Source organism: Canis lupus, chromosome 37, assembly GCF_048164855.1.
Source record: "Canis lupus baileyi chromosome 37, mCanLup2.hap1, whole genome shotgun sequence".
Classification (NCBI taxonomy): Eukaryota; Metazoa; Chordata; class Mammalia; order Carnivora; family Canidae; genus Canis; species Canis lupus.
In genome coordinates, this window is record NC_132874.1 from 10,793,954 (window position 1) to 10,806,852 (window position 12,899).

Sequence of the window (12,899 nt, forward strand, 5' to 3'; positions counted from 1 at the left end):
AATTTACTTTTTCCTAAAAGAAATCTTTGTTAGTGCTAAGTAAGTGTTGAGTCTATGGGTTGCATGCATGCCAGAACTAGTCGGGGTTAGTTCAGGTGGGATTAGGGGAGAGTGGTTTCAACTGTGTTTGGTAGGAAAACAAGTGTCATGATTGTGTGAAGCAGAGACAAAAGGGCATTTCAAGCTAGAGATGATTGCTTGGGAGGATCGAACATAAAGAAGCTGGACGACAAACAGGTTCATTCAGTTGGAGGGAAGAAGCTGTGATGGCAGCTAGGTAATCAGAATCAAATGGGCGAGGAGCTATTTTGTTAGCTGTCATGTAGGCATTGCTGCAATTAGTAGCAGGTCAACACCTTATAAAATCCCTCCGGAGTGTAAAGACATGTTTCTAACTGAAATGTCTTAGTTTGCAAAGGAAATACGGTGCAGGCATTAATGTCCTGTCCTTAGGAGATTTCTTCTTGGGTTCTCTTTACCAAATGACACGAGCTTCACACCCTTGCTTTGAGCTGTCACCATCTTTGCTTGGGCTTCCATTAATTAACTTCACGTCTTAGGTCTACAGTCACTTGAAGCTGCTCAGGACATATTTGCTCCAACGTCCCTGGACAGCTTGGGATATTTGCCTTTTCTGACACATCTGCCTGCCCTGGCAGCCACATTACATGCTCAGCGCGGCAGGTGCCTCTCGGGAAGAGGAATGTAGCAGCATCTGTTGGCAAACACATTTAGACAGTGGCAGCCCCTTGAGGGCTCCAGATGGTAGGCATCAAGTAGGAAATTTGAACTTGGGCAAGAAATGGAAGCAAACTGGGTTGACCTGGATTTGTGGGTGCTTGGGGAGAAAACATTAAAGTGAGGAATCATATGTGTAGTAGGTCATGTTTTTTTCAAGGATTTTTCCCTCCAAACCTGGAAAAGAAACAAAAAAGGCATTGGGAGGGATTTCTCCAGGCTTGTCAATAGTGGTTTGTGTGTCTAATTAATTAATTAACTAATTACTTTGTTTATAATCCTCCTTGTTTGGAAAAGATTTATGGCCATGCCTTAGATCTCTAAATCTGTCAAACAAGAAAATCTTATGCAGTCGTTAGCAGGTTTACATGCCTTTTAAATGTTTCTTTATAATAAAATATGATATATCGATAAGAGATTCTAAAAATGAGTACTTAATGCATCTACCTTTCTCATCTATTTTCCGCTTTTAAAAAAAATGTGCTTTTCTCTGAACTTCAGATTGCGTAGCAATTTCACATTTTCTAGTGTCTGTAGAGGTCGGTGTTTGTGAAACTCTAGTGTTGACATGGTAACTCTTGTATTTTGTTTTTGTTAAAGCTCCTCCTGTGTTTTTGGAACTCTCTGAATGCAGCATGGAGTTGGGGGGGTGCCACCTCCCACTGTGGGACCTTTAGCCCCCCCAACCCCTCATCCCTGGGCTTCATTATCTAGTCTTGCTGTATTTGGTTGCATGGCTCCTAGGAAGCTTAAGTGGTTCTGGGTCATTGCCAAAAATCTTGCCTATAGGAATTCAGATCAGGACTCTGGAGAGCAAGGACTTCCTCTCTTCCTATCTGCCCACCAATCTCAAGGAAATAATAGTCACCCAGTGTTTACCCCCTGTCTGAGTTTACTGGGCTCTCCTGTATATATCCTCATGTGAAATCCTCATTAACGGCTCTGTAAGGTGGTTTCAATAGATGAGCAGAATTGGCAGGCTCATCCCCAGGGGGTGACAAGACTGAGTCAGGCACCTTTTCGCTGCCCCAGAACGAGTGTCTCCAGCCCATAGAACATGGGCCAGTGGCTGGGGGTTATGTGGGGAGGCAGTGAGGGAAGAACAAGGAATAGGAAAAGGTGCAGGGCTCACAGTCCACTCCCCTTGGACCAGAGTAGAAGAGATAGGAACTTTACCTCGTGCTGGGCCCCACATTAGGAGCATTAACTTAAAACCTCCCTTTTAAACCTCATCATGCCCAGGAAATGAACACTATTGCTTTTGCTTTACAGATGATGCAAGACAAAGGCTGTATGAGTACAAATGAGTACCATGTCATAGCTACTATGTCATAGAACAAGGATTCTAGACCAGCCCTGCCTGATACTAAACTCATGCTCTGTTTTCAAGTATGAGTGGGTTATTTTTGAGCTTTTGCTTCTCTTCTTCTTTGCTTCTGATGCTTGATTTTTAGTTATTTTATGGAAAATGGAAAAATTCCTCAAAGGGTGTATAAGGGAGGTAAGCAGATGTATCTGAAATAAAACTGGTATTGACTAGCCCTTCTGATGAAGCTTTGTGGCTCACATGAGTTTTACAATCACCTTGGGATTTCAAAACACTGATTTGAATGACTAAGAACTAAAGAAGAGAGAGTCCCATAGAATTATGGATCATAAAGCCAAGGATTTGAATGAGAGGTGGTGGTGGTAGGGGGATGCAGCTGATGTTAGAGGTCCATGGAGTATCCAGCGAGACCTCCCGAGTAGATGTAGGGAAGATGGTGGGACTTGGGGATTTACCTTTGGAGTGATACAGGATTTTGACCTATGACACCTGTCCTTTGTGCCATATCAAGAGCTGACTGAGTGTGGCACCAATATCCAAGTGTCTCAGGTGGCAAATATGGGTACTATTTGGGTGGGAACATATACTGAGATTTGCAAACAGGAGTGACCAGAAGTGCCCATCTTTCTAGACCCATTTCTATGATCACTATCCATTTCTATGGTCACAGGTCATTATCTGAAATTCTATGCTTATTGATGTCACCAGACTTTGGACCATTGGTATTCATGGCAGTGAGAGGAAGCATGGGCTTGGGGTCAGAGAGATAATAAAGTTCAAGGCCAGCATCCGTGGTTTTGTTAATTGTGAGACCCTGGGCAAATTGCTTCAAGCCTCCATTCTTTGAATGCTACAACGGGAAGAATAATTTTATCTCACAGGATCACAATACTGCTGCACATAAAGCAGGCAGCACAGTGCCTGGCACATAAAAGTACCTAATTATTATCATTATCTAAGAGCAACTAAGAGCATAGGTGGGGTTTTAAAAATTGTGATTGTAAAGGCTATGGTGTACCAATGAAAGGGTCCCTCATAATTCAGTGAAAGAAATCCTTGAAATTTCTGCTACAGCAAAAATGCAAATTACCACTGGGTACATTTCTGGCAGACATATAAGCCATTTACATAATGAAACCTCTCTAATATTATTTCTATTAATAGCCACACTTCTAAGTATCAATCTGACCATTTTGTATTTAGAATCATTCTCTCTGTGAACAGATTCCTTTTATTGCCATGTCTTCTTAATATCTTCTGACAAGTGTCATTATATCTTTACTTCCTATTTTAGTGTTTGGGATTTCATGAACTCTTCAATTGTTAGTTTACCACCCAAGAAGCACTTTTTTTTTTTTTAAGAGTTTATTTTTTCATGAGAGACACAGAGAGAGAGAGAGGCAGAGACATAGGCAGAAGGAGAAGCAGGCTCCATGTAGGGATCCCAATGCAGGACTCGATCCCAGGAGCCCAGGATCACACCCTGAGCCAAAGGCAGATGCTCAGCCACTGACCCCCCCCCCAGGCGCCCCAAGAAGCACATTTTTAATAATGCATCCCTCGAATGTCAGAATTTTCTCAAATGCAGATTTATAGACAAGCATGCAATGCTGGGATAAGTACAGTATGAGGTTGGTACCGAGTACCCAGGGGAACTAGGTTATTACACCTTTATGCTCTGATATCATCATTTGCTTTGATGTGATTGCTTCTGCGAGCTGTTCCCTACCTCATCTGTTGATGCTTCTTACCCAGCACTTCAGCCTAAGTTTGTTCATAAGTTTGGTCCACACTGTCATCCATCTACATAGACCTTTAGATTTCTTTGTCTGTATGTAAGATATATCGTTAAATAACACGTCTGTTTCTCTAAGTTGGCCTAGCAACTCTAACCTAACGACAGGATGGCTTGTACCCTTCTTAGGAGGAGCTCTCCTTGATGGCATATATGGCTTTTTCTCCTGTTTGCTTCTGAACCCCCGCAAGTGGGTTGCAAAATACAGAGATCCTCCAAATGCTTTTTGAAAGAATTAATGAGAGAGCAACTCATGAGACGCCCGCCGTTCGGAGGAGGTTGCCCTGGTAGGCAAGAGTTCTAAGACCCATTAGCTCCAGGACAAGAAAAACATGGCAGGAACACTGTCGGGAAGCATCCTCATCTTAACCTTTGTACTAGTTAATAAATGGTCAGCAGTTTTTTTTTTTTTTTCTGTGTACTTGCCTTTTCTACTAGAAGGTTAAAAAAATTCTAAGCAGGCAACGTGGATAAACCTTAAAAAAATTTTTTTAGGTTTTTATTATTTTTTAATGTTAACTGCTTTGCTGTTTGTCTTTGAAATCTGGTTTTACTAATTAGAACTCTTTTCGTTGCCAGTAAGGGAAACTCATCAGAGGCAGTGGGAATTTTGAAATGGGGATTTTGACAAGCACATGGGAGGGTCTCATGGATTTTAGGGAAGGATAACAGGTTGACCTTACAGGCTACAAAACAAAGCAAACAAGCCCCCAGCCCAACCAACAATCCACAGCGTATCTGGGGTTTGGGTCATGTAGTATGAACAGGACTGTTTGCACCTGTGTGTGTAGGCAGTTTTTAGGAAAATGAATGCTGGACGCACAGTCCACTGTGTGTCTCTACAGCGATTGTACCACGGGCATGTGATTGTTTCTTTGTCTTCACTTGAGCTACTGTTGATGGTTTTGTAATCATTAGTGCTAATATTGCTGGAGAAAAAAAATTAATTAAGATGTCTGTTGTTCTGTTGCAGTAATTTCTGTTTGTAGGGCTCATTAACATCTTTGCTCAGAAGATGTTAGCTTTTCCAGCCAGAATATGCTAGAGCTCTGCAATGTGCAGAGCCATTCTTCCTCTGTTGTTCTTGTCACTTCTCACGTGACTCCCCAAACTGATGTCCCCCAGGTGCTGAGTGATCCAGGGGAGCTCAGTTGCATGGATATCCCCCCTGTGGTAGGATACTTGCAGAGAGACAATCGTGTGCTTGGAGTGAGGTTGGCTGATGTTGATGAAAAGGTTCAAGAATTGAAAGGCAAGTGTTTGTAGAGCCTCCCGTGGTGGCAGAACGTAGTAAAGGAAACACACACACACCTCTCTGTCATTTCCGTCTGATCCTAGAAGGCAGTGCTGACTTCTCCACGTGGTGGCACCTGAAACTGGGTGCTCCCGGGATCTACCCTTGTATCTTAAAATGAGGTAACAGACCCAAAATCAAAATGGGCTTGACCGAGAGGTCAGGCTGGCACCAGATGTGGAGGTCTGGGGGCTCCTGATTCCAGTCCCAGCACTCCTTCTGCCATATAACATTCACATTTCAGTTTTCCAGAATGATTGTTTACAAGGCCAGAGCCCAGAATCTGTACTCATCTGTGAGGGCGGCCTTAGCAAAGTAGCACGGACTGAGGGGCTTGATAGAAATGCATTGCTCACAGTTTTGGATGCTGGAAGCCTGAGATCAAGGTGTCCGCAGGATTGGTTTCTTCTAAGGTTTGTGGGACCCTCCCTCTCCTTAGCTTGTGACTGCCCATCTTCTCCCTGTGTCCTCGCGTGGTCTTCCCTCTGACTGTGTGTGTCCTAATCTCCTCTTCTAAGGACACCAGTCGTACTGGATTGAGACCCCACCCGCTTGACCTCATTTGACCTTAATTACCTCTCCGAAGGCGCTGTCTCCAAACACAGCCACATTCTGGGGTGCTGGGAGGTGGGACTTCCAATATAAAAATTTGGAAGGGGGACACAATTCAGTCCATAACAGTATACGTAAATAGACTCGAGTCATTAATCGAAACCATTCATTGACTGATTATGGATTATATTAATCATCCAGTCTTTAGATGTCTCTTTCAGCAGCTTTTCAGATGTCAGTTTTACTATCCTTTGCAGCTAGCTAATTTAAAATGCTGTTGCCGTTAGTGTTTTTAATGGCTCAGGAGGGGCCAGGCATTGTGCTAGTCACCAGGGAAAACTGCACATGGGGAGGACTCATTCCCTGTCTTTTTTGGGGTTGGAATCTGTCGGGAAAGGCAGATATAAAAAAAGGATTTGTGAAGTCTGTTATGAAAGAGGAAGTCCAGGTGCCATCTCTAGCTCTTTAGTAGAATCACTCATTTTTATTCAAATGTCCCATGGTGGCAAACTTGCATTAGGGAAAGTTGGTCATTTGCCTCTCAATGGATATTGGAGCATTCATGTGTCTGGAATGCCTGGTAACCAAGGTTCTGAGGAGAAAAGCCTCAGAAGATATCACTGTGTTCGTTCCAAATATGTTCTTTCATGGCCAGAATGTTCACTCGCTAACTGGATTACTTATGTGTGCTCAGTGCATTTTTTTGGAGAGGGCAAAGCCGCTATTTTTACCAGCTGTAGTGTTCTGAAGACTCCATGGTAAAACTGTTCGATACTGAACCCCATCTGTCTCTCTACTGAGACCACATCGTAGTCCTATATTTGTCCCTGATGTCAGGCACAGTGCCTGGCACTTAGTAGATCTTCGGTAAATATTTGCGGAATAAATGTGTGCTAATTAAAAAATTGTCTATTATGACTCGCTCCCTGCACGTGACAAATGCCTTGCCCCTCCAGGGAGATTGTGGGCTTCGCAGCGGGAACCTGATGAGTCACACGTGGTCTACCTGACTCAGTGCCACGTTAAGTAAGAGATACGCCATCCCTAAATCCTCTGGCCCCTCCAGAGTGGCCAGACATCCCTTTATCGGGGACCATGAACGATTCTTAAAGATGGGGATACAGATATGGGTTATTGCATAGACATACCTTAGACATGTAATCCATGCAATTTATATTTTGGGACCTCTGGACCTAAATTAACACTCATTCCTGGTCTCCCAGGGTAGTTAGTACTCTCTTCTTCACTTCTGTAATCACAGCTGCCTTCATTACAGAATCACAGAGAAGTGAATTAAGGTGAGCTCAGAGAGAAGGAAAAGCTGTAGCTTGCTTGGTCCACGTGGGAGCAGAAGTGGGAAGGTTGTTCTAGACACAAAGACAGCATCAAAGAAGACTTGCCTGTTTCCTCCGTTGCCAGTAGTGGTTGACAGTTTTTATGGTTTAACATTTTTTAAAGTGTCCTCTGAACCTCAGGCGGCTCAAAAACAAGCATTTCATGGTAGAGATGATGTCAGATAAGAGCTGCATTATATGATCAGTGGCAGAAACAAAGGGTGAAGCTGCAGAGTGATGAGAATTTAAACATACAGAAGTCAAAAAATTCAGGAGTTTAAGTTAAGCTGTAAGCGTGACTCAGTCCCCTTGGGCATATGTTAGGAGCGTTTTCTGAATCGTGGTGTGTTCTGTTAAATTTAAGCCCTTGTTTTTGCAGAGTCGTTGTGTCAAGGTTGCAATGTGAGCAGTAACTTTCGACTCATGATGTTTTTTAATCCTCTTCTCACCCACAGTATATGCTGTTGTAGCATTTGTGCACTGAAATTCGGTATTGCTTATAAAAATATGAAAAGTGGGAAAATGCTCAGACTGTGGTGCACAAGCTATGAGACTTCGTGAAAAAAGAAATCTTGTGTTTGCTTGAACATGACCGTGTTAATACTGAAACAATACACAGCTACCACTACTTCTGAGCTGTGTAGACGTGTACATTATATATGTATATACACTTTGTATATATGTGTAGTAGTGTAATATAGTGTATATATTGCATGTTGCTTGTATGGAATGTATAATTATTTTACATGAATATATATTACACTAATGTAAATATACATATTAGTGTAAAGTACTCATAAAATTTATCATCTTTGCCATTTTCCAGTGTACAGTTCAGTGGCATTAAGTACATTTTCATTGGTGTGCAACCATCACCACCACCCGTCTCTGGAACTCGTGGTTTTGCAAAACTGAAACTGTCCCCATTAAATGCTAACTCCCTATTCTGTCTTCCCCCCAGCCCCTGGCAAGCACCTCCTACTTTCTGCCTCTATGAATTTGATTATTTTAGGTTCTCCATGTAAGTGGAGTCATAAAGGACTTGCCCTTTTGTGACTGGTTTATTTCACTTAGCTGATGCCACTTTTAGTAACAGCTTTGTTGAGAGATAATTCACATACCATAAAATTCACCTCTTTAAAATATACAGTTCTCTGGTTTTTAGTATATTCATGACTACGAGATTTTTGAAGAGAGCAAATCCAGTAATTTTTTCTTAGTTCTCAGAAATGCAAACATGCCTTGTACTAGAAGAGTCTAGCTATAAAAATGCCATGAAATAAAAGGAACACGAGGCTAGGGGCAGATATCTAGATTATGCTTAGTTTGGTCCAGATTAATTTAGATACCCAAAATATTTTTAAGCATGTCTGCTTTCATTGAAACATCTTCATTTTGCATCGTGGCTCCAGCAAGATGTGATTATTGATTGTTGTTCTTGGGAGGGGATTGTTTGCATGTAAAGTTGATTGTGATGAGTTAGCCAGAAAGCCAACAGAACTGAAATTTCTTCAGATCCGGATTTGTTCAAAGACCAGTCTTGAATTCACTGAGGTTGTAGTTGGAACTGGCACTTGAATGATTTGAGATCTGCAATTCCCAGTGGCAAAGGGCATATTTTGGTCTAAGGTAGAAAAATGGTATTTGATGCTTATGAACAGCAGGTAGGAGTGTTACTTGGTACATACATTTAGGCAAGACTTAAACATTATCCAGTAAAGAGAGGAGCACCTGGGTGGCTCAGTGGTTGAGCATCTGCCTTTGGCTCAGGGCGTGATCCTGGGGTCCTGGGATCCAGTCCTACATTAGGCTCCCTGCAGGGAGCCTGCTTTTCCCTCTGCCTGTGTCTCTCATGAATAAATAAATAAAATCTTTAAAGAGAGAGAGAGAAATGGGTACCCCCTATGACTCGGCAATTTTCCTTCTAAGTTTGTTCCCTGGAAGAACTTCAGTACACATGTACCGGAAAACATGGATGCTGTCCATCACAGCTTTTACTTATATTACTATCGGTTTAAAAAATAGACCCAAACCACCCAAATATTTCAGAGTAAATTGGATAAGCAAATTGTGATGTAATCAAAGAATGTTGTACACCAACAAAAATGTGTGATTTAAAATTATCTAGAGCAATACAGGTAAATCTCAACAATCTGATATGAAGCCAAAAAAAAAAAAAAAGGTAGGTTGAAGAAAAATTCATACAAGATGAATGGCTCTTTATCAAATTCAAAAATATGCATAACTAAACAAGTAAAGAAGAGTTTTGTCCCGAGAGAGTTAAGGAAAGGCTGAAAGCCTAGAAAGACATCTATTAAAACGCTTTTTCCTCTGAGAGTGTATGTGGAAATGAAAACCTACTAGCTATTTCTGCCACTTAACTGTTCCTCTGAAATTTCTAAGGACCCTGCCTAGTAACTCTTTAAGATACCACATACACACTATTAGCAGGCTAGATACCAACAGAAGGGTGGCTGGGTAACAAACAAATCACGCACACAGAATATTTTTATTTCAAATAATTTACATTCCTGAAATAGAATTTTCAGAGAAGCTTTTCTTGAATGATGTTAGATTGACGGATATACCTAAAAATAGAGCTGTAGTTTTTAATAAATGAAAATTAGTCAAGATCCTCATCAGTACTTCCTGTGTTCAATACTAATTTTGTCACTTTATAACTTTAGTTAACAAGGGCGGTGTCTAGTCTCACATCCCTTGTATTCTGCTGGCTTGGCTGTCTTTGTGAGACCACCACCACCACCAACCATCCTCATCATCATGTGAGCACATGCCTTTGCAAGCCCTGAGCATATTAGCTCCTTACAAATGCCCCACTGAATGCGAGCCTGTTCCTGCCTCAGTATCTTCGCCTTACTGGCCTCTCTACTAGATCGCCCTCCCCTCCCTGGTCTCATGACTCACTCTCTTACTTGTTTTGGATCTTTGCTCAAATGTCACTTTAACTGTCAATTAACTGTAAAATAACACCCCCAACACTTTCCATCCCTTTAACTGCCTTAATTTTTCCTGATACCACTTTCATATGTTTGTTTCTCTCTCTTCTTGCACTAAAACCTAAGAGACTTGGAGTCTATATAAGTGGAGGCTGTGCCTCCTTGTCTCCACATCTGGCACTGGACCAGCATATCTTGAGGCTCGGTAATTATGCATTGAGTGAATGACTGACTCAATCATTCCAGTAATCTCTGAGATAGACACTGCTACTACCATTGTGCATACTTTTAGAAATGGAGGCTCTGAGAGCTTAAACTACATGCCCATATTCACCCAGCTGGCGGGAGGTAAGGGTGAGAATTCAAAACCAGAGTGCCTGACACCAAAGCCTGTTTCTACTGCTCCCCTCTTCTGCCTTCTGTCATCTGTCCCTCCCTGATGCTGATGTGACTTTTTTTTTTTTTTTTTTTTGCATAAGAGCATCTTTCCTTCTCTTCAGATTGAACCATCAATCGTTTCATTCTCTATATGTACCTTAAAAACAGCCATGTCCCCTTTTAGGCCTATTTTGGTGTTGCGTGTGCAAAGATTTCCTCCACGCTTCAGATTCAGTAAAAACATTTCCTTTTTGTCCGTATTGCCTTCTCCAGCCATGTTTAATTGTCTAGGCTCTGAGACCACAGCCAGTGTGTGAGAGCCGCAGACAGGACCCAGAGTAGAACGATTTATAGATAACCCGCTGAGCTGCGTTATCTCCTAAATGCATGTGTCCTTAGACCATTTCTGATGGCATCTAATGACCTTGCCTGAACATGTGCTGCCTTGTAATCTGCACTCATTTGTCACTTTCTAGGTTTTGTCGCTTTCTGCTAGATCTACTAAAATAACATGGATGGGGAAAGCGAAATAAATATTAGGGATGCCTGGGATGCTTTATTTATTCTTTTAATTTCCTTTGACTTGTTTTGAGATATTGGAACTGGCTCTCAAATTTAAAATAAAACAACCATTGTGAGGAGCTGAAGGTGTCATCCTGTGTAATAGAAACTCAGGTGTTGGTGGGGGCCCTGAGAGGTCTCGTGTGGTCAGTGGGGAGAGTGTAGTCTTGCAGGACTACATGCTCAGCTGGTGGGTGGAGGGGGTGGTGGTCCTAGAACCTGGGTGTACTGACTCCCTTTCGGGGGCTCCTTCCACAGCCCAGCTCCTTCCTTTGCCTGAGCGCTTTGCTCACCCAGCTGTAAGGCTGTCTATGCCACGGCAGAGTGAAAGCCTTCTCTGGGACCACACATTGGCCAACTCATTATCAGCAGCCTCTGTTCTCTTAAATCATCTGGCTTCCTTATCGAAGCCATCTCTGTTTTGACCTTGGTTGACCATGGCGGACTGCCCGCATTGCTCAAATGATCTCTGTTGAGGCTGCATCTTAACTATTGCTCAAACTTGTCAGAATCCTAGGACATGAGGATCTTAATCTTGAGTGTGTGTGTGGGTGAGAGAGAGAGAGAGAGAGAGAGAGAGAAAGAGGGAGGAAGTCAGACAAAGAGAGAGAGGAGGAAAAAGAGGGAGGGAGGGGGAGAGACAGGAGAGAGGGGATGAATATGAATAACAAGCATTTTGGATATACAACCATTGAAGACTTCAGCTTTTCCTCCAGCATAGGAATAAGCCCAGACAAAATCTCTTCTAGTATAAAAGTTTGGAGGTGGATACTGTTGCTTTAAAGTCAAAATAATACTTAATATTTACTGAGCATTTATTATGGTCCAGATACCATACTACGCACTTTACATACATTGTAAAATTGAGTCATCACAGCAACCCAGTGAGGGTAGTTATTGTTATTAGCCTGACTTGGTGGAGGAGGAAGTTGAGGTTAAGAGTGGATAAACAGCATGCCCAAGGTTGCAGAGGTTAGAATGTGAATCTAAGCAATCTGACTCCAGAGCCTGTTTCATAGTTTCCCTGATCACAGAAATGGTGTATATTCACTTTAGAAAACTAGAAATACAGAAAAAAGTGAAAGGCAGATCACCCACAAGATAACCATGAACAGGGATGCTTCGATGGCCAGTGGTTGAATGTCTGCCTTCGGCCCAGGTCCTGGGATCGAGTCCCACATCAGACTTCCTGCAGGAAGCCTGCTTCTCCCTCTGCCTATGTCTCTGCTTCTATCTCTGTGTCTCTCATGAATAAATGGATAAAATCTTTAAAAAAAAAAAGAGATGATCATGACCATTTTTAGTATTTCTAGTCATATACCCTCTTTAACTGGGATCATGCTGAGTATACTGTTGGGGTGCTGACTTTAACACCGGCCCCTACAAGGGTGTCGCCATGCTATTTTGAGTCCCAGGCAGCATGATTTTATTGCCCCTACCATTTTACATCTCCTGTAGATAACTGTAACGTACACAAGTAATCTAATGTATTGAGCATGTGATTCTCTAGATTTTTTTTTGTGATTCTTAGTAATGCTGGGCTGGATTTCCTCAAACATGTATCCTATTTTTGGACATCTCTGTTTTTTTAGGATACATTTTGATTTTTCTAAATTTATTTTTTATCATTATTATTATTTTAAGATTTTATTTATTTATTAGACAGATAGAGCACAAGCAGGGGGAGCAGCAGGCAGAGGGAGAGGGAGAAGCAGGCTCCCTGCTGAGCAGGGAACCACATGCGAGGCTCAATCCCAGGACCCTGAGATCATGACCTGAGCTGAAGGCAGATGCTTAACTGACTGAGCCACCCAGACACCCCTTTAGGATACATTTTTAAAACTGGAACTGTGGATTCAAATAGTAAGAGCCGGGCAGCCCGGGTGGCTCAGCACCGCCTTCGGCCCAGGGCGTGATCCTGGAGTCCCGAGATCGAGTCCACGTCGGGCTCCCTGTGTGGAGC

General features: G+C 42.4%; 1 protein-coding gene and 1 long non-coding RNA gene across 15 annotated transcripts in view; one reads left to right on the top strand and one right to left on the bottom strand.

The window, feature by feature from the left end:
- Window positions 1–2,020, bottom strand: part of LOC140626451 (uncharacterized) — a 30,387-nt gene extending 28,367 nt beyond the window's left edge. Inside the window, exon 1 of the long non-coding RNA XR_012025597.1 lies at window positions 1,915–2,020. This is a non-coding gene — a long non-coding RNA (uncharacterized lncRNA). The remainder of the gene's footprint in view (window positions 1–1,914) is intronic.
- Window positions 1–12,899, top strand: part of ATXN1 (ataxin 1) — a 413,109-nt gene that overhangs the window by 120,272 nt on the left and 279,938 nt on the right. The window contains exon 1 of one of the 14 annotated variants that reach the window (XM_072814245.1): window positions 2,101–2,239. The exons of the other annotated variants lie outside the window; for them this stretch is intronic. The gene's annotated coding sequence lies outside the window, so the exon portion shown is untranslated. Of the gene's footprint in view, window positions 1–2,100; window positions 2,240–12,899 lie in introns of those variants that run through there. 14 annotated transcript variants of the gene reach the window in all.